At 40.8% G+C, this 22,793-nt stretch overlaps 1 long non-coding RNA gene across 2 annotated transcripts in view; it reads left to right on the plus strand.

Moving 5' to 3' along the window:
• LOC125155256 (uncharacterized) overlaps positions 1 to 22,793 on the plus strand; it is a 315,444-nt gene that overhangs the window by 69,026 nt on the left and 223,625 nt on the right. For both annotated transcript variants that reach the window (XR_007148103.1, XR_007148104.1), the window contains exon 2: positions 21,064 to 21,383. This is a non-coding gene — a long non-coding RNA (uncharacterized LOC125155256). The remainder of the gene's footprint in view (positions 1 to 21,063; positions 21,384 to 22,793) is intronic.

Below are 22,793 nucleotides of genomic sequence, written 5' to 3' on the forward strand. Positions count from 1 at the left end.
GCAGAGCCTGATGCAGGGCTTAATCCCATGAACCACGAATGAGATCATGAACTGAACTGAAATCAAAAGTCAGTCGCTTAACCAACTGAATCACCCAGGCACCCCAGTATTTAACCAGTGGCTTTAAACAGGGTTGAAAATCTGAATCACTGTGGAACTTTAAAAAAATTACACTCTTCTCTTCACCCCCTGCTATTTAAAAAACTTAAATAAAAAAAATTTTTTTTAACTTTTAGTTGACATTAACCCCTACCTTTTTTATTCACTGGATCTGAGGTGATGTCTGTACCTATTCATTTTAAAGATGCTTTCAAAGTGGTTTTTATGCTTTTCCAGTTTGAGAACTACTAGTTTATTTTATTATCTTTTGAGTCCTTGCATTCTCTATTTTAACTCATCCCAATTTGCTGCTTCATATTTATTGAATAACTTTTCTTTCCTTGTAAACCTGATTGCTTCATATCTTATTTCAAAATGAACACAAAGAATTCAGAGATGATGCCTGGCAGTACCTAGTCATCTAGTAGATCCCAGTCAGCTGGCTAGAATACAGTTAGGAGTAGAAAATGGAGAAAGCTTAGGTACCCAGAGACCCAAGAATGAGGTGGGTAAGTTGACTACCTTATGGGGCTGCAAGAGCTGAGTCAAGGGCATTACTGAGAGGCTGAGAAGGAAGGCCAGTTGTTACCTAGCACCTCCTATTCACAGGGACCATGTAGAGGATTAGGATTCTTAGGGTGGAGCTCTTGATATTTCTTTTTTTTTATATTAAAAAAACTTTTATTATTTTTTTTTATTTTTGAGAGAGAGAGAGAGAGAGACAGAGCATGAGCAGAGGAGGGGCAGAGAGAGAGTGGGAGACACAGAATCCAAAGCAGGCTCCAGGCTCTGAGCTGTCAGCACAGAGCCCAATGTGGGTCTTGAACCCACAAACCATAAGATCATGATCTGAGCTGAAGTCGGATGCTCAATCAACTGAGCCACTCAGGTGCCCTGGAACTCTCGATATTTCTTTGATGGTTTCACAGGGGCCTGGTAGAATGAATCAGAACTCTGAAAGGGTTTGCCAGTCCCCATTCAAATGGTCTCACAAAGCCTTAACTCTGATTGGAATATTGAATTGTAATCTCTCCATCTTCATCACTTGCTCCATACAACTGAGAGCAACACAATGAAATAGGAACGAAACATCTATCATTAGTGGAAAACTGGCCAAAGAAGTGAATTGATGAAAGAGAGGACTTTTGAACACAAGTATTTTACTCTCATACCAGCACTCTTTTTAGCTTCTACCTTCAACTTCTAACCTGGATGTACCGTAAGCCATGGCTTTGAAATCTGATGTTTGTCTCAGTTTTCTGCTTTCCAGCCTAAGAGGAATTTCCCCAGCGTCCCGGTGCCCCTTGAGTTTCTCTCCTCACTTGGGCTGAGCTTTCCAGGAGTTATTTGCTTCCTCTTCTTTCTTCCCCGTTTTTACAAGCACGGTGACACAATGACTGTCCCTCGCCTTTTATGAAACCACATAAAGTCATAACAAGCAAATGATCACTCTCCAGCATGAACATCAGAGTTGTTTTCTTTTTTGTGTGTCTTGGGAGAGGGTATAGTGGAATTTGTCTTGAATTTACTATATTTCTAGTTGGAGCTATGTAATCACTACTCATTTTCTCATTTTTCTTTTGGTCTTGGTGTTACAAAGGTAATTCATCCCTGGAGCTTAAGAAGAAAGGTGGTGGATAAGGATGAAATGAGAGGAGTATTCCCAAAAGAGGGATTTCTGTTTTAAACAAAAACAAAACAAATCCATTCTTTAGAGGGGAACTCCCCTTTATTCTCATGATTATGAAACATAGTGTGACGTGTTTCTTAAAACAACTTGAAACATTGGCATTAAATTTCCACCAATTTAGAGTAAGAGAAAAGTTGTTTTGGTAGATTCATATGTAAAAAAAGAACAATATTCATTAAAAACAGAATTTTCAAATGACAAGGAGCTTTAAGACTTGTGTCAAATGTAAAACAGCCTCAGAGGACAAAGTAAAATTAAAATTTGGCCAAACTTACCAAAATCCTCATCAAGTACATATGTCTATAGGTTTAATTTTCACACCATTAGCTATTGAGCCTAATAAACACACATGTTTTGGTACCATCTTTTTTTTTTTCTTTCCTTGTTTTTAATTAGCAAAGTTTATTTTCAGTACAATTATAAGTTTACAGAAAAATTGAGCAGGAAGCACAGAAAGTTCCTGTATTAACTCCCAACTACATACATACACATACCCAGTTTTCCCTATCATTAATATCTTGCATTGGTTTGATAATATTCATTACAAGTGATGAACCTTTGCCTTTTTCCAGAATGTCCTGTAGTTGGAATGATAAGTATGTAGCCTTTTCAGACTGGCTTCTTTCACTTAGAAATGTGCATTGAAGGTCATGTCTTTTTATTGCTGAATAATATTCCATTTTATGAATTTACCAAAGTTTGTTTATCCATTCACCTAATGATGGACATCTTGGTTGTTTCCAATTCTTAGCAATTACAAATAAAACTGCTATAAATATTTATGTGCAGGGCTTTGTGTGGACATGATTTCAATTCATTTGGGTAAATACCAAGGAGCACAGTTGCTGGATCATATTGAAAAACTATGTTTAGCTGTCAAGAAACTGCCAAGCTGTCTTCCAAAGTGGCTATATGAGTTTGCATTCCTACCAGCAATGAGTGAGAGTTCCTGTTGCTCTGCATCCTAATTAGCATTTGATGTTGTGAGTGTTTTGGGTTTTTGCCATTCTAATTATTGTGTAGTGGTATCTCATTCTTTTAATTTGTAATTCTCTAATGACATATGATGTCGAGCATCTTTTCATATACTTATTTGCCATCTGTGTATCTTTTTTTTTTTTTAATTTTTTTTTCAATGTTTATTTATTTTTGGGACAGAGAGAGACAGAGCATGAACGGGGGAGGGGCAGAGAGAGAGGGAGACACAGAATCAGAAACAGGCTCCAGGCTCTGAGCCATCAGCCCAGAGCCCGACGCGGGGCTCGAACTCACGGACCTCGAGATCGTGACCTGGCTGAAGTCGGACGCTTAACCGACTGCGCCACCCAGGCGCCCCTGTGTATCTTCTTTAGTAGAGTGTCTGCTCACAGCTTTTGCCCATTTTTAAGTTGTTTTTGTTCCTTATTGTTGAAATTTGAAGTCTTTATACATTTTGGGTATAATTCCTTTGGCAAATATTTTCTTCCCATCTGTGCCTTGATTTTTCGGTCTCTTAGGAGATTATCTTTTTAAAAATAGATGTGTTAAACAAATAACCAGTTTTCTTGGTTTCTTGGGAGTGTCCAGTTACAATGTTATGAAAGAGGAAGACAGGGAAATTTCATTTTAGTGAGAAAAGTTAAGTTCTCTTAACTGTGAGAACTTAAAGAGAATTATCACAGGGACCAGGAGGAACAAAAAATTTGAACTATCAAGTTTTGTGGATTAAAATGGACATGAGGTGATTGGTGCCTTTAAAGAAGTAGCCTCATCCTGATCAGACATGTATGTTTTTGTATAGGCCTGGTGTTCATCATTTTTCATCCTGAAACTTCTACCTTGAGCATCTTGTACTTCACCCCATTTTTTAAATATCCTTCTCTTTTAGCTTATTGATCTCCCACTATTTGCATTTCTGTCTGAACCCCTCACACATACTGCCCAGTGTGCAGTATTGAATCATGGGCTCGGGCTTTCCTATCACACGGGTTGGGCCTCAGCTCTCAGCTTCATTATTTACAAATTGTGTGAGTTTAGAAAGTTGTTGAGTTGTTGCAGCCTGTTTCCCTGTGTGCCTACCTCACAGGTTTGTTGAGAAGATTAAATAATATGTGTCTGGCAGTGGCACTCAGCAAATGTGTGTTTTCTTCTCATTCTTTTTATTTTTTCCTGTGTGTTCTTCCTACTTAATATAGCCCATGACTGTTTTTGACTGCCAGTTTTTCTTGTTTGAGTCTCAGTATTTCTCCAAATAGCATTGTGAGCAATAATCTCCTTCCTTCCTCCTGCTGAATTCCTCTCTTTTAAGTGTCCTGTGGTCAGCGCCCATGTGGTTTATTTCTGGTCTCACGGTAAAGCTCCCACACAGACAAAATTAACTGAGGTTATTTCTTGGACCTGTGGTTTCCCTTTATCCTTTGGCTGTTGCTATTTCTAATTTTTCTGCCCTTTTTAGAGGCACTGAATTCAGTTATATCAGTAAGTATTTATGATGAACTGCTATATCCCTAGCATTGTGACCTATTTGAGAGGCTCACCAAAGTAAAAGATATGAATCTTCCCTTCAAATTGACGGTTCACCTGGAGAGACAAGATGTATACATAAGACAGATCCTGATGTTAGGATGTGACAGAAGGTTAGGTACAGTCAGAAAGTGAGCTGGTGGTTTCATAGGATTCACTGGAATGTCATGCATGTGACCACTTCCTGGGTTTAAACTCCTGGCTCTGACCAAGAGGGATACCTCCTGGCTAACTGATTTCAGAGAAATGAGCACAGGGTTAATAATGAGGCACAGTGAAGACAGGTAGCAATTCAGTGTGTAAATGGAGCCACTAGTTGGGCATCGTTGGAGGATTACAGAAATCAGCTGCTTTGAGGAGTCAGAGAGAACCTGACCATGAGACATAGGCTCCTACAACAGGAGAACCTTCTCTTCTTCCTCCCTCGGTTTATTCCTGTCAGTTTACCATTAGTTTTATGGCCATAGACATGTCTAGTAAGAACTGTGATTTGTAGGACTTTTATTATGAAACAAAATTATTAAATTCAGTGTCAGGTTTTGCGACTGTTCTTAATTCAACATTTATTTTTTAACATACTCTACCTTGGCACAAAGAGGATTTAAGAAAGCTTACAGAGCTTACAAAGTGAAAACAAAAAAAGTAAACAAATAAGACAAATGAGGCATTGGAAAACTCAGGGTAGGGACCTTAAGTGGAGCCAGGAGTGAAGTTCGAACATAAATTTCATTCACTACGTTTGTTGGAAATGGGCCAGGCCAGGAATCAATAAGAAAAGTAAACATAATTCTTTACAAAACTTCTAGGATTCCTTAGGTAACAGTCAGTCTGTGGGCGGGTGGTGGAAGTACAAAGGCCACAGAAAGCTTTTACCTCAGGGTCTTCATAGATCAAACATTCAGAATTTTAAAACTCGATTTTGACTTTGTAAGAACTTTATTGTGAAAAGTAAGGCAGACAATGCTTCTTAACCAGACACCTTTGTGCTCCGTTTCCTTACATCAAAATTATAGTTTCTTTTCTTCTTGAATGTATTCAAGACCCTTCCGAAATTTCTTTGGGATCCACAGGGGAGGAAGGGACCTTGTGACACTCAGAAAGGGAAGATGAAACATGCTGACACTTAGTCACAAAAATGATTCCCTCTTCTCCCTCACTTTCTGTTATGGGCTGAATTGTCTCTCCCTCCCCTCCTCCACCCCCCACCCTAGCCTGTATGTTGAAGTTCTAGCGCTTGGCACCTCAGAATGTGACTGTATTTGGAGAAAAGCCTTTAAAAAATTATTAAGTTAAAATGAGGTAATTAGGGTGAGCCCTAATCCAGTAGGGCTGGTCTCCTAGTGAGAGGAGATTAAGAGACAGACACTCATTACATGCACCCACAGAGACGACCATGTAAGGACACAGTGCCAAGGTGGCCATCTGCAAGCTAAAGAGAGAGGCCTGAAAACAAACCAAATCTGCCCAAACCTTGAACTTGATCTTCTAGACTCCAGAACTCTGAAAAAATAAATTTCTGTTGTGTAAGCCACAAATTTGTTTGTACTTTGTTATGGCAGCCCTGGCAGAAGAATTCACCTTCCAATTGACCTTATATGCCACTGTAAGAATTACTTTAGGTTCATTTTAATTATATCAATATTCTTTTAGGAAACTACAGGCTTAAACCTCTTATTCTGGTATTCATGATCTTCAAAATTCTGACCCCAATTTGTATTTTCCCACATCACCCACATAACACCTTTAAGCAAAATGCTCAATATGTTACCCCCTCCCCCCAAGGGTGCTTTGTACATATGTCTTTGCTTATTCTGTCTGGAATATTGTAATTTCCATCCTTTGTGATCTTACCCATTTCTCAGTGTTCATCTCAAATAATCACTAATCTACAAAGTCTTTGGTTATCTTAACTAGTGTTTTTCTTCTTCTGAATTACTGTGACATTTTGTCATTATTTGTTTACAAGTCTTATTCCTCCTGTTTGAAGGTAAGATCCTGGAAGCACAAGCATATTTTTAAACCTACATATAAAATTCCTTGCACAACACCTTTTAAGGAGAAGGTGCTTCATTCATTCATCCACTCATCCATATGTTGCTATAAGCCACATATTATATTAATTTGTAGGGTTTATAACAGAGAACAAAAAAATTGTGGTCTCTGTCCCATGGGGCTTATATTCTATTGGAGGCACAGATAAATGAGTACTCAATAGAGAATAACATCATGACCTATATCAGAAAGTGTGCTTAGAGAGGGTCTCCTAGGGAAGTGCCATTGAAGCCAAGATATTTAAAGAAGAAATTAGCCCGGTGAAGAGGGATAAGCAAGTGGCAAGCTCCTGTGGCAAGGATGAGTTTGATGTGCTCCAGCTAGTGTACTAAGAACACAGGGAACAAGAGGGGGAGCCACAGGAGGTGAGGTCAGAGAGGAGGATGAGGACTAGGTCCTGCAGGGCCTTGGGAAAGGGTTTACATTTTATTGGGACACCTCCAAAAGAATTTTAAGCAGGGAGGTCATGACGTGTCATTAAAATCTCTCCTGGGGTGCCTGGGTGACTCAGTCGGTTAAACATCCAACTCTAGGTTTTGGCTCAGGTCATGATCTCACAGTTCAGCACTGGGCTCTGCACTGACAGTGCGACAGTGCGGAGCTGGCTTGGGATTCTGTCTCCCTCTCTATCTGCCTTTCCCCTGCTTGCTCTTTCTCTCTCATAATAAATAAAAATAAACTTTAAAAAACAAAAGAAATCTCTCTTCTATGAAGAGAGTGAATTGTAGAAGTGAAAGCATGGAGACCCATTACAAGGCTGTTATATCTGAGTTAGAAGTGGTGGGTCATAAGCCAGAGGGTAGCAGCAGAGGAAAAGGGAAGCGCAAGGGGATGTGATGTTTTGGAGACGGAGCTTATCAGTAGATAGGATGTGGGGAAACAGAGAAGGATTAGCTCCGAATTTCTGTTTTCATTAATAATGTTTTTTATCTTTTTAAATTGCAAAGTAATTTATTTAAATTATTATTGATTGTCTTTTACAACACACACACACACACACACACACACACACACACAGTCCACATACATGTACACACACACACTCTGTAGAAAAAGAAAGGCTCCCAGCTTTGCTAAATTCCATTTTTCAGGGATGATCTCTTTAATAGTTGAACGAATATGTATACATATATCTATCTATCTATCTATTTTTTTTTTAATTTTTTTTTCCACGTTTTTATTTATTTCTGGGACAGAGAGAGACAGAGCATGAACGGGGGAGGGGCAGAGAGAGAGGGAGACACAGAATCGGAAACAGGCTCCAGGCTCCGAGCCATCAGCCCAGAGCCTGACGCGGGGCTCGAACTCACGGACCGCGAGATCGTGACCTGGCTGAAGTCGGACGCTTAACCGACTGCGCCACCCAGGCGCCCCTATCTATCTATTTTTTAAGGAGAATGAGGTATGTACATATACACACACACATACATATACTTCAGTGCTTGTCTATGTGTGGTGAAAAAGAAAAAGAATGTCATTTGAAACAAAACCAACTATAGCTGTTTTTGCTTTCCCTGGTCATAGCATAAACCCATCTTAGGTAAACAGTGTTTTGCTTAGAAAAATCACTTTGCTGGGTCTTTTTGGTAAGTGTCCTATGGAGAGAGGGGAAAACAAAGGAAGAGGTGAATTACCCTGCATAAGAAGGTGAGAGGACTACCCAGGTAGCCTGGGAGAGAGGTTCAGAATATGAAAGATAGGAGGATATTCATGGAGGAGGCACCCAATAGGGCACCTAAGGAAATCCTTGGCAAGTAGGATGTTACTTGTGGTGGAGGTGGTCAAGGAACTTTAGGTCAGCAAAGACCAATATTTCTATATGTTTCTTAGCTATGCTTACTTCTTTCTATATTTTCATGAAACTTTTTTTTTTTTTTAATTTTAAGTAAGCTCTATGCCCAACATGGGCCTTGAACTCACAACCCTGAGATCAAGAGTCACATGCTCTACTGACTGAGCCAGCCCAGCGCCCCTAAATTTTCATTAAACTTCTGTTACACACACACTTTCAAGTTAGTGGGGCTTTAGAGAATAAAAAGAAGATTGGTAATCATTGTGGGCAAGGCAGTGCTAGGAGAGCAGGCCCAAGAATTGAGAGTCAGGCAGTTATGGAGAATCAGGCTGCTGAGTGGGCTAATAGAGAGAGTAGACATCATCAATTTCCCAGTCCTGTGGGCAAGGAATTTCCTCCATGTGGAACTTGGGTACTTGCACCACTTTATTTGAGTAGTTAAGAAACTTTTACTCCAAAAGGGTGGAATGCTTAGGGATATCCAAGTACCAGAATCTGAATGTGTGTGTGTGTGTGTGTGTGTGTGTGTGTGTGTGTACACGTGCGCGCATGTGGATACATATGCCACTTGTGAAATATGTTCAGCTGTGGATACAGCTATCTACAGGTAAGGTATCTGGAGATATAGGAGAAGGCTAGATGTATATCTGTATCTGTCTATCTGATCTAATGTATCCTCTGTCATCTGACATTTATTTAATCTGTCATCTCTCTATCATCTATCATCTATCTATCAGTCTATCTCTGTAGCTGAACATGCTTCTGGAACATTCCTTGCTAAATTTCTAAAGACAGAATAAAATTCTTAAGAGAAATTTTGGGGCCGTTATTTAAAGAGCATCAGCATCCCTGACAAGGTACAGCAATGCTGGGAGGAGGGCAGGAACTGCTAAAATTTCAGGGTCTTGTATGCCCCCAGAATAAGAGTTGGCAAAATTGTTGAATGACTTTTGAATTTAGGTTTTTTGATTATAACAAATTCAGCATTTAATTATTCTGTATTTGAAAGGTCACTAGAAACCAAGAGTTTAAAAAAAATAGTGTTGAAACTGGAAAAAAAAGTTTAATCAATTTCCATTCAAACCAAGATCCCTTCTTGCATTTTTTCCCTTTGGGGAGGTTATGGGGTAGAGAGAGGTTGTGGGGAACAAGACGGTTATTGTTTTTGTGAAACTCTTTGGTTTTGACTCTGACCTTTATCTTATAATAGAAAGGAGAGTGTTCTGTATTAAATGGAAGAAACCTGTGGTAAGGGGGTACAGAAACTGTAATTGGGGAAGCTAAGATATAGCCTCACAGAGACCCCGTATTGTCTAGGGAGAATCACTTATTAGCAATGTATAAACTGTCAACTCTGAATAGGATAATAATAGTGACGGGCAGTTGAATCCCAGAGATCAGTAATTCAGGGATATTCATAAGTCTGAGAAGTCTATTTATTTTGCGAGCCTTGATCAATACCACTCTCTCTCCTCCCCGCTGTATCTATAACTTATCTTGCTTCCCATTTGGTTTAGGAAAACACTGGCATATTCAGACGCCTTCAGGAAAAACCAAAAACCAAAAACCAAACCAAACCAAAACAAAACAAAAGCCCTTAGGGGTACTCAGGTTCATCCATAGCCACATAATTCCAAACATGCCTATTTCCAGAAGACCCACATCTTATGAAAAGGGGAGGAATAAAGGAAGACATGGGAAAAGTTTTAGGTCAAGTTCACCCGTTAGTATTCCCCGGGTTTATAATATGCATAAATTATAAAAGTGAGGTTCTCTTCTTGGTTCTGCAGTTGACTTTGGGAAATTTCTGAAGAACCTAGGTGTTTTTTGCAATAAAGTACCTAGGGGCTTTGTGAGGACTAAATTACTTTAAAGCTTTTCTGGTCTATTAATATATATTTATTGCTTTCACCCTTTATAGTTTATTTTTCTAGGTTAAGTACTAGCATGCTGATACAATGTGATTACTTCAGCTTGGTTTTCCTGAGGATGCTTGTTTTGTTTGCAGTTATATTTGTCACCCTCCAGGGAGCAACACAGAAAACATAGTTGCTTTGGGATAACAGATTCTTCACAAAAGCAATGATCTGGCAACTTGTCAGAAGGGAAAACCAAAAACCAGATGAACAATCTGTTTTTCCCTTTCCTTCAAGCTCAATGAAAAGAATCCAGAATTAGGTGCTACCCCTAATACCAGCTGGGGAATTCCTTGGTTCTTTCCAATAATTATGGTTTACCAAGAACTGTTCTTCGTGCTATAATTTAGAGCATCTGTAACACTGCACTTGCTCAAGAAGTTGCCAGCTCACTGGCTTGTGTGCCTACCAAATTTAGGCAAGAGTAATACAGAACTAGAGAGCTCTTTTAGGACAGGGATTGTCCCTTATTCATCTGTTCATCCCGAGGGCTTAGTACTATGCCTGGTACAATGTAAAGGAATACTATTTACCTGTGGTGCCAGGAGGATCATTTTTGTTAATCTCAGGAGAATGTTTCTCGAGTGCATTCTGGCCTAGTCTTAGAGAACATTTCCCTGGTTCTGTGGTAAAGAATGCTGTGAATTAAAATACCAGGCCTTCTTTGGAGATTGATTCAGAGCTGGGGCAGAAAATCTGCAGTGGCAGGGGAAAGGAAGTAGGAGTCAATGGCAAAGCTTGCTGCTGGTCTGTTAGGTCTGGTGGGAGCAAGGGCCCACTGCCAAGTGGTCTCACGTGTTGAACAGAGTTAACAACTGAGAATAGAGCCCACAGTGAGAGAGGTTGGAATCCATTCAGTGGAGCAGGAGACCCTGGGATACCAGAAAAAGGATAAGATTTGGGGGCTTGGAGCCCATGGTAGTAAAGTTCAGGGACTGAGGAGATCAAGGACATTGTAACTGCTACCCAGCATGGGCAGAGGGGAGCCTGGGTTAAACCAGATGAGCACAATAATCACAGACCCCTTGGGTCAAACAGTTGATCTAATGAACAGACTGTGAGATAGTGGTCAGCTTTTGTTTTTTAACAAGTTCATGATTCCACCCTTTTAGTGAGAGCAAATAATTTGATAGTTCCCGAGGGGAAATTAGGCTTTTTTTTTGCCATTTTCCCATGAGGGAGGTTTGTTTGAGCGAGTGTGTTCTCTATATGAAAGGCCTCTGTAGATTAGATCAGATGTGCAGTTGGGGTTTGCGTAGGGGCAACCCACAGGTGAGAGGTACCTCTCTTAGGTTTGTGTGTGAGTGGGCTGAGCCAGTGGGGGAGGTCACAAGGAGCCCAGTGGGCTTCAGAATGTCAGTTCTGGTCCTGTTGTTTGAGTGGTTGGTTGGCTGGCGGCCCACCTGCTGCTCCTCTGTCTCTAGGGAAGCTCCACATTCAGCCTTTGAAAATGTTCTCACATGTAGATCCTGTTTATGTAAGAAGTTGATCAAACACCCCCACAGTTGCACAGTACTTTAATTACGTACTGGAAGGGTATCCTTCCACCTCCACCCATGACTCAATACACAGAGCAGAAATTATGCTCTGTTCTCTGGGCCCTGAATTTCCTGAGTGGAATCACCTCACACAGAGCTGTCCATTTCTCAGTGGGTGGTGCTCTGGCCAGGTGATCTGTCTGTCTCAGCCTGCTATGGGGCCAGGGATTATTGATTAAAAGTAAAAGTAATTTAAATGCATTGCTTACTTTTTTTCATGTTAGATTTCTTCCATTCTGAAGCTCTCCTTCCTGTCCTCTATTCATAACTGTCTTGCTCTTCAGTTAATGAGAATGAATTGCTCAACAAACATTATTTAAACATGAGACATCTCTGCTTTTTTAATTATTTGCTTGAACTGCTACCTATTTTATTGGCAAGAAGGCCAAGATTTCTCTTTTAAAGCTTTCCTTCTTAAGTTGGCTAGGAGCTTCAGGGTTTACTTGGTGCAAAGGACTCATCCTGTTTCCAGTGTTAGCTATGGAGAGGACTGGGGTCTGGTCAGTCTCTTGCCCACCACCGCTCAGGATTGCTGCTGAAAACCAGCCCGGAACATGGCTTCAGCAGTGCTTGTCCACTGTAGCAGTGATGCTCTTGGTGTTCCAGACTCCCACTTTTCATCAACACTTCTTCATCTACACTTGGTCCCTATGGATATGGCTTCAGCACAGAGCTCTTCTGGCTCACATACACAAACGTCCCAGGGCACAAGCTGACCCACATTGACAGGTTTGGTTGGGTTCCAATAACTGTTACCTACCTCAAAGACCAGAGTCAACATTCTCCATCTTTCCTGATGATCTTACCACCCAAATGTCACACAATCTTTCAAAGTCACTCAAAATCCAATGTCTTTTGAACCCTTCTCCTATAAAAATACTCCTTTATTATGCAATAAGAAGTTGTAACTGTTCATAAAATCATTCTGTTTTTCTCCTCGTCACATAGGAGGAGGACTTCATCTTCCAGCTTCCTTGTGTGTGTGTGGGACCTGTGATGAGATCTAATAGAGAACTTGGGCCTATGTGCCACACCTTCATTCCTAGGCCATAAAACCTTTCTTGCAAGATCTTCTGTGTGTTCTTTCCCTGTATCTGTGTGACTGGAAGTAAAGGATTCCAAGACCGTAGAGCCACAAGTTAGAGACAGCCTGAGCCCTGAGCTACCACTTAGAGGAGAACCATCTGGGAGAGCAGCCAGCCTGCACTGAAGCATGAGAAATAATGGTTTAGGGGCAGCTGGGTGGCTCAGTCAGTTAAGTTTCCCAGTCGTGATTATGGCTCAGGTCGTGAGTCCTGCGTTGGGGTTCTGTGTTGACAGCACGGCAGCCCAACAGCATGGAACCTGCTTGGGATTCTCTCCCTCTCTCTCTGCCCCTCCCCCATTCACACCTTTTCTCTCTCTCTCAAAATAAATACATAATCTTAAAAAAAGGAAGAAAGAAGTTTTTATTTTGTGAGTTCTTGAGATTTGGTTGGGAGGGCATCTATCTGTTATTGTAGAAGAGCCTATCCTCCCTTAACTAATAACATTTATACACACACACACACACGCACACACACACACACACACGCGCACACACACACACACACACACACACACACACAATGGAATATTACTCGGCAATCAAAAAGAACGAAATCTTGCCATTTGCAACTACGTGGATGGAACTAAAGGGTATTATGCTAAGCGAAGTTAGTCAAAGAAAGACAAATATCATATGACTTCAATCATGTGAGGATTTTAAGACACAAAACAGATGAACACAAGGGGAGGGAAGCAAAGTTAATATAAAAACAGGAAGGGGGACAAAACAGACTCTTAAATAGGGAGAACAAACAGAGGGTTGCTGGAGGGGTTGTGGGAAGGGGGATGGGCTAAATGGGTCAGGGACATTAAGGAACCTACTCCTGAAATCATTGTTGCACTATATGCCAACTAACTTGGATGTAAATTAAAAAAATAAAAAAGTTGTATAAAAGGATACTCAGCCACCCTCTGCTCCTTCCCTAGTCAGCTTCTCTGTTTGTTAGCCCCATCATGTAATAACTTTCTTGGGCTGTGTTAGTTTTCTGTTGTTGCTGTAACAAATTGCTACAAATTCAGCAGCTTAAAACCATACTCATTTATTATCTCATGCTTGGGTAGCTCAGAGGTCCAGTCACGGCATCCCAGACTGCTTGGAGTCTTAACCAGGGCTGATGAAACCAGGGCCTTGGCCTGTATCTGAAGACTCTGGACCCAAGCCTGTTTGCAGGCTCATTCAGGATTTTGGCCTAATTTACTTGCATGGGGTTTTTGGACTGAGGTATCTGTTTCCTTGTTGGCACTTGGTCAGAGGTGGTTTTAGTTTCTGGAGGCCACCTGAACTTCCTGATTCATGGTCCCCTTTCTCCATCTTCAGAGTTTTTCTCACACTTCACCTCTCTCTGACTTTCCCCTTCTGCCTCATCTCCCTCTGCTTACCTCTTCTGCCACATCTCTGTGACTCTTCTGCCTTCACTCCTGCTTTTAAGGACTTCCATGATTACATTGGGCCTACCCAGGTAATCCAGGAAATTCTTCCTATGTTAAGGTCAGCTGATTAGTAACCTTAGTTTCATCTGCAAAATCTCTTCACAGCAATACATAGATTAGTGTTGAATAGCCGAGGGATGGGAACCTTGTGGGGGTTCTTTAGAATTCTCTAGCTGCCTACCATGTGGGTTTTATCTGTGCACCAGATAATTATTTGGAAAATTACCCTAAACCTTTTCATCTCTTAAAGGCTAGTAGGTATGCCGTTATAAACATCTACTGTCCAGATGAGAAAACTGTATAAACAAGACAAGTCCTGGGAACAGCAGTTTCCCCAACTGGACCTTAAAGCTGGGGACAGAACTTTATACTCTGTTCCTCCAGCCACCCCACAACTTGTGCCCAGTAGATGGTCCATAGATGGTTACTGCTCTTGCTGCTGCTATTCCTATTGTGGCTATGGCTGCTGAGGAGAAAAATAGGCCTGAGTCTGTGTAAGTTCTCAGAAAATTCAAAGGGCCTGTGATATACTATGTGTAACAGAATCTTTTATTAGTTAGGTCCATATCACCTAACTAATAGAAATGGTTTTCCAGGATGGATTCCCAACGTTTTCAGCCATCAGCCTCAGCCTATCATGCAACCTCAGCTTTGCTGAGGAATAGGGTGAATCTGTTTGCATGTTATTTACTAGTAAGAAACCTGAAAGTGTGATGATTTCTGAAATTAATAACAGAAAATTTAGGTGGATTCTAGAGGAAGACTCTTTTCTTCCCCACTCCATATTCCTCTGTGGCCCATATGGAAAGGAAGTCCCACCAACCTTTCTATCCTTTCTGGGAAGTACCTGAGGGGTGGTTTCTGTGTGTCTTTCTATTTCTTACATGTTCTCTCCAAAGAAACAGGAGTAACTAATCTCATGGGTAAGAGTCTGCTGCCCTCTGGGCTGAGTCCAGTGTCTTAGAAGTTAGGATTTGCTTTATAAGCAGGAAATAGACTTCACACTTTCTCTCCTGCACGGACTACGACATGGGAAGGTAAGGCAGCATGCTCCTTCCTCTTCTTACTTTTGTGCCAGAGTTGCAGCTGGGTCAGGGCTGGAGCTTTCTTTCTGGATCTGGTCCCGCCTATTTCTCTGACCTCATATCCTGTCACTTTTTCCTTCTGTCCTTCTTTTTTCCTTTCTTCCCTAGAATGTGCTAGGCGGGTCCCTGTCCCTGGGCATTTGTCCTTGCTAACACATTTCTCTGTCTTATTTCCTTCAAAGCACTTTTCACCATCTAAAATTTTCTTTAAAAAAATTGGCTTACGTGACATACTGGCTTGATAGGGCTGCCAAAACACAGTGCCAGAGATTGGGTGACTTAAACAACAGAAATTTATTTTCTTACAATTCTGGAGGCTAGAAGCCCAAGGTCAAAGTATCTCAGTAGTGTTGGTTTCTTCTGAGGCCTCTCTCCTTGACTTGTAGATAGCCATCTTTTCCATGTGTCTTCACATGGTCTCCTCTCTGTACATGTGTGTCCTGATCTCTTTTCTTTTCTTTTTTAATGTTTATTTGAGAGAGAGAAAGTGGGGGTGAGGCAGAGAGAGAGGGGGCAGAGGATCTAAAGCAGGCTCTGTGTTGACAGCAGAGAGTCCAGTGCAGGGCTCGAACCCACAAACCATGAGATCATTACCTGAGCTGAAGTCAGATGTTCAACCAACTGAGCCACCCAGGTGCCCCTAATCTCTTTTCTTATAAGGATACTAGTCAGATTAGGGCCCATGCTATTGACTTCATTTTCACTGAATTACCTCCTTAAAGGGTCTGTCTCCAAATATAGTCATGTTCTGAGATATTGGGGATTAAGACTTCCACATACGAATTTTGTGGGGAGACACATTCAGGCTATAACACGTGTATATGGTTTATCTTCTCCCTACAAATGTAAGTCTCATGGTAGAAGGGATCTTATCTGTTTGATGCTATATCCAAAGCACTTAGACTGGTACATGGTGTATAGTTAGTACTCAATAAATACGTGATCAGTAAATGAAGAAACTTGGGTAGTTTAGGTATATAGGTTAGATAGATAGTTTAGTTAGGTACTTATGGTATTTATATAGTTTGGATAACTGTAGGATTTGTGACTGATAATATGTGGAGGGAAGGCGGGAAAAAGTCTTGGGTGATTACTAGCTTAAATGATTGAATGTATAGTGGTCTTCCTCAGCATGATAGGAAACACAAAAAAAGGATCAGGGTTTCAAGAAAAAGCTTTGGACATGTTGAGTTAGAGATATTTGGAATATATTTAAGTGGGAAAATTAACAAGATCTTAGATATATGGTCCGAAATGCAGTGGAGCGATCTTGGCCAAACACATGGATTTAGGAATCAGTAGTTCATAGCAAGTAGTAAAATAAGGATGGCAAATGAGGTTATTAAAAAAACGCTCAGAGGAAGAGATCTAATATAGAGGCAAGCAAAATACTAATGTTTAAAGGTCGGATAGAAAAAGCAAAGTTTGAGAAGTGGAAGGATATAGTAGGAGAGCAAAAAGTGAGGTATCAGAATTAAAGGAGGAAAAATGTCAAAACAAATGATCAGTTATGTCAAAGGATAAGGAGGAGTGTTTCTCCGGGACTATTCCAAGGAATAATCCTCCCATGAAATACTATTTGCAAAATTATTTTGTGGTCAGCCACGCTGAGAAATGCTGAAATCTACATACTTCTCTTGCAGAATCACAAAAAAATACGTACATATTAGTGTTTCTCAGAAGTCTTGCTGCAAAGAAACCCATACATTTGAATTTCCAAAGTAAACTTCCCTCAGCTAATTTGACCATGAATCTCCCCTTTCCTCTTACATAACTACTATTAATAATAGCACACAGAACTGGAGTCTTTGGGAAACACTTTTTGGGAAACAGTGCAATAGCGTAATCAATTAGGTAAACATTGAAATATTTCTTTGTATGTGATAATTAAAGGGTTTTGTGGACCTTGCTGGAGTTGTTTCTGTAGAGTGGTAGGGCCTGAAGAGTTGGAATTGGAGCAGTATCTTGGATGGATGGATGGTGTTTTAAGGTCAGATATGTATGCTTTGAAAGGGAAGGATGTGATCAAGTTTTAATAGACAATAGAGAGATTGAGGAATAGTAGCAAGAGGAGTTGAATAATCAACAGAACAAGATCTACAAGGAAATGGGAGAAACTGAGAAACAGGAGAAAGTTCTCCCCTTTCCCAGAGACTGGAGGAAAGGAAAGGAGAGGATGCAGTTTAGACATAGGATAAGGAGATTGAGAAAGCCAATGATAACCTCAGTTCCTCAGATAAGGACATGTGCTCAGTTGTCTTTGGTGCTGAAACAAAAGATGCTTTACTCCAAATCCCCCTCCCTGAAAACACTCATGTCTGATCTTGCTCACATAAAAGCCCTTTCCGTATGTTACCATTATTACCACTGTGGTCAGGGAGTCCCTTCTACTTGGGACTCCTATGTAGACATCATTGTCTTATGCCTTTAATAATCTGGTTTCCTTCAGGTCTCTGCCTCTGGGACTGAGACTTTTCTTATGAATTTCTGTCTCCCCATTACCTTTCACAAAGTGGGATGCTGTAAACATTGTGGGATAGTTAGTGGGTCACGGGTAGCATCGCAGTTTGCCCACAATTGTGAATTCAGTGAATTGCATTATTATAGCTTGAAGAATCTTAGTACTTGGGCATAGTTACACAATTGAGGCTTCTTTTTTCCCACAATTGAGGTTTTTTACTTTTAGTGGTAAGTCTTATATTTAAAATTCTCCAGATGTGACTTCTCTCCATCCAGGTATCATTTTCCATGCCCAGTTCACTTGATTTCATCTCTGCTTTCTTTGCCTGATTGTCCCGAAGTGTGTCATCTTTGTAGTTGTACATTTAAAGCATTTATTAGAGTGAAATCCATATAACTAAAGTTTAGTAAATGAATAATTATGATAGATTCAACCCCCAACCAAGGAGAGCTTCATTATCAAGGATGCAAAGTTCTATATTTTTTAATTGCCTAGGTACTGTTCTAATTCTTGACCTTCTCATTTTCTTTCACATATCTTTTTTCTTATTAAATATTTAGTGTTCCCTACCTTACTTAATTTTTTTCACCACCAAATCTCTCTCTCACCCTCTGTCTTTTAGAGAGAGGGGAAGGGAGGAGAGGGGAAGAGAGAGAGAGAGAATCTCAAGCAGGCTCAGTGGAGCCTGATGTGGGGCTCAATCTCACGACCCTGGGATCATGACCTGAGCCAAAATCAAGAACCAGATGTTCAACCAACTGAGCCACCCTGGTGCCCCTCACCACGAAATCTCTTATTTATACCTATGTATTTAGTATCTGCTGAATATACATATTTATACTTTGACTTTTTTCCTCCCTAGTATTATTCTTACCTCTCATCTTTTTTTATTTTAAGTTGTTAAAAGTCCAAAATAATATCCTTATATTCATTTCTTCTCCAGCCATCAATCGCCAACTAGAAGCCCGAGAGCCATCTTTTTTTTTTCCATATATTTAACAAATATATATTTGTTGGGCACTTACTATGCACCAGCTACTGTTCCAGGCACTAAGATACAAACGCGGTAAATAAAAATATCACTGTCTTTATGAAGCTCATAGTGAAGGACTCAGGCAATGAATAAGTAAAGATCAGGTGATTAATAAACTTACAAACCTTGGTTTCTTAAATGGGTCATCAGACAGTAAAAAAGAAACTTATAGGAAATGTGTGGCCTAGGCTGAATGAGCAGAAACTATTCCACGAGCAATTTTGGGCAAGCTGTATCTAAAATGCCAGACTAAAGAGATGAAGGAAGTTTAGCAGGTCATATAATAGATCAAGTCTGTCAGGATTCATAATGGGAAGACCCAAAATGTAGTTAACCAGACCATGTGTAGATGACAGTGAATAGCTTTCAGAGTTGCAACTGCTTTTGGTTAATTCTATCATTACTGTCTGAAAGCAGCCCTACTAAAGAGTTATTGTTGATAACTGTCTAAGGGATCTGAGTCTATGCTTTCTCAAGGTAGCAGTAGCAGGGGAAGGCATGTATGAGGCATACTTTATGATTTGGATTTTCTGTTTGGATTATTAAACAGGTAGGTAGTTGTCATGGCATAGATGAAAGAAGTTCTCTCTCTAATGGATGCCAGAACCTTACTCCATTTTAGGAGAACAAATCTACTGGGAAAATAATTGGTTTAGTTATGGAGAGGTTGATTTTTTGGTGTCTGTGAAATCTTCAGTGAGGAAGGGTCTGTTAGTTTAATGTATCAACCTTTAAGGAAAGTATCTGGGCTGGAGACAAGATTTGATACTATATGACCCAGTAGGAATGGATGAGGTTCCTTAGGAATGGTGTGCTGCATTTTTTAATATTTAGAGCACAGTGTCAACTAGGGAAGGAAGTGGGACCAAAAGAGCTAATTGGGAGAAGGTGGAGAGGGTCATTGGATTGATGGATCTGGTTCAGATAAAAAGCAGGTGTATGGAAGGTAACTGAGTGAGAGAAATGCAAGAGTAAAAGGCGTTCAGAGAGTGGGGTGGCTGAATTTAGTCTTTTAAATCTGGAGTGATTCTGAGTGACACATTTGTGGATGTGCTAGGGGGTGACTGAAAGTGTGGGAAAGATTGTTAGGGAAGGTGCAAGGGAGAAGAAGCACAGAACAGTGATAATGATGAAGATATAGAAATTAAATCATGGAGGCAAGAGAGGATGCCATAAATGCAAGTATGGGGAAGACCAATTGGCCCCAGCTGCCCTCTGGAGATATAACTGTGGGGTAAAGGAGCTTGGGTTCCTCTAGAGTCAATCACAGCTTGGGACAGGTTGCATTTTTGATGGAATATGAGTTGTTCAGGATGTAGCAACTCAGATTTCTGTGGGCCTCTCCATTGCATTGGTTCTTTGGTCAGAGTTACTGGGTGTGTGAACTTACACTAAAGCTATTAGATGGAGATCCTTGTTAGACATAAGGTGTCTGTACTACAGGAGTAGTACCCAGTGACATTTCAAGGAATCCATTCTGGTTATTAGCCATGAATCCCTTCAAGTGTAGCCTCCATCCTATGGGGTTTTCTGCAAGCTCAGACTAGAGGAGGGAAACAAGGCTACATCTAACTCATTTCTGAGTGCCCTAAGGAGTGAATGGAGACAAGGAGTTGGAGATGGAGAATGGGAACTATTTGGGGCATCATGTGTTAAGCTGAAGAATTAAGCAGAGAGTGAATGAGTACCAGAAACAAAGTCAGACCTGGGTGAGGGGCAGAAGTCACTTCCAAAATCACTAACCCAACGTGGTAAAATGAGAGGATTAGCAAGTCATATGTATTCCAGACATAAGAGAGAATGGGTTGGATATGGAGTGGGTGGAAAATGAAGTCTAGTTATTAGGGTGAAAGAAAAAAGAGTCTGGTTATATGCTATACAGTAGATGGTTGGTGTGCTTTAACATCCAGCCTCCTTATTTTGCAGAAGCAATACAATTAAAAAAATAAACCAGAAAATTGCTGCATTGGAGAATTAACTCTTAGCAGCACATAACCAGCAAGGTGATCTTGAATAATCTCTTAAAGTATATGGCACTCTATCTTCTTATCTGTAAAAATTAAGCAATTGGATCAGATGATCTCTGAAGTTTCTGGTAGCTCTGTGATTCTACAGCCTTTATTCTTCCCTCATTCACATCCCTGCTATCCTCACCCAATCTCCAGCATCCCCTTTTGGGTCCCAAATTATACTGAAGGGATCCACTGCTTTCCTGCAGGGCCAGGCCCGCACTTTTGTCTCTCTCTAACATTTAAGATTGAAGTAATAGCATACATTTGGAGATAACTCACATCCTGATGGAATTCAGCGAATGATCCAACTTCTCTAAAAAGGAGCATGACTGTATTGTTTGTATTTTGTTTTTGTTTTGTTACCAGGCAGTCCATGTGAACTCCATTGAAATATGGTGTGTCAAATGAGTATTGTGCCTCAGCACATCAGCAGAGTGAGCAGTGTGATGGCTGCTTTGGTCAGTGGAGGAAGTTGAAACGAAGACAGAGTGAAGATGGAGAAACAAGATGGAAGTGGTAGAGAGAACCAAGAGAGAAGGCTAAGGTGGCTCTGAGAAGGAATAGAGAGACTTTTCTTCCTGTTAAGGGCAGTAGAGGGAATAATCCAGCTGACAACTCACTATTCACAGCCATCTGGCTCCAGGAACAACAGATTGATCGTGTATGTGCCCAACTCTTTCAAAATGGTGAGCTTTGTGAACATTCTTGTTTATCTGGTGTGGACACTGAGTATCCAGCAAATGTACTCTGTGAGCATTTCTTGGTGGAAGCAGGTCTATTCAAATGAGGTATTCCAACATAGTCTCTGAGAAGAGGGGGGGTACATGAGGACTCTATGCTTTTATTCGAGAAGCTGACAGGAGGATTTGGATGAGGTATTGAAAGTTGCTTTCTTTGTTTTACTTTTGAAATATGAGGGCTGACTGGGACTAGGCAAACTGCTTTCTTCTCATTTCTTTTTTTTTTTTTTTAACCACACTTTCAGCATGTGTTAGCAGGCTGCTTTTCTTTCATTGACTGGTTTTGATGTAGGAATAGTGTCCCATAGGAAGAGGAAGCAAGCAGATCGATAAGCAATCTTAAAACATTACTTAAGGCCTGATGTCTCTTTTTAATTAAAAAATATTTTTTTGAGAGAGAGAGAGAGAGCACAAGCAGGGGAGAAGGGCAGGGAGAGAGAGGGAATCTTATTGAGGCCCCACACTTAGCATGGAGCTAGACATGGGGCTCAATCCCACAACCTTGAGATCATGACCTGAGCTGAAATCAAGAGTTGAGTGCTTAACTGACTGAGCCACCCAGACGCTGCAGACCTGATATCCTGATATCTCTTAGTAGTCATCTTTTTTTTTTTTATTTAAAAAAAATTTTTTTTAACGTTTATTTATTTTTGAGACAGAGACGGAGCATGAACGGGGGAGGGTCAGAGAGAGGGAGACACAGAATCTGAAACAGGCTCCAGGCTCTGAGCTGTCAGCACAGAGCCCGACACGGGGCTTGAACTCACGGATCATGAGATCATGATCTGAGCCGAAGTCGGCCGCTTAACTGACTGAGCCACCCAGGCGCCCCTTATTAGTCATCTTATACTAGATATTTCTCTATGGGGCACACACACATCCAACCCTTCCTCCATTCAGTACCTGGTAGTAACTCACTCCATGTAAGAAGATTATGGATTTGCTCCCTCTTTTCCCTTTACCCCATTCCCTTCCTTCTAATAAGCTGAATTTGGGTGTGAGGGTAGTCAGAGGGAGTCTAGCTTCACCCCAATTTGCCACCTCTAAATCACACCTTACAAATGAAAAAAATTCACATCCTGAATTTATACTTGTAGCAACAAATAGCTTTCACTGCTACCTTTTTTTTTAATAAAAAAAATTTTTTTTAGTGTTTATTGACTTTTGAGAGACAGAGAGCGAGCGAGCACATGTGAGGGAGGGGCCAAGAGAGAGGGAAACACAGAATCCGAAGCATGCTCCAAGCCTGATGTGGGGCTCCAACCCACAAACCGTGAGATCATGACCTGAGCCGAAGTCGGACGCCCAACCAACTGAGCCACCCAGGCTCCCCTCACTGCTACCTTTATATGCACC

This window comes from Prionailurus viverrinus, chromosome F1 (genome assembly GCF_022837055.1).
Source record: "Prionailurus viverrinus isolate Anna chromosome F1, UM_Priviv_1.0, whole genome shotgun sequence".
Lineage (NCBI taxonomy): Eukaryota > Metazoa > Chordata > Mammalia > Carnivora > Felidae > Prionailurus > Prionailurus viverrinus.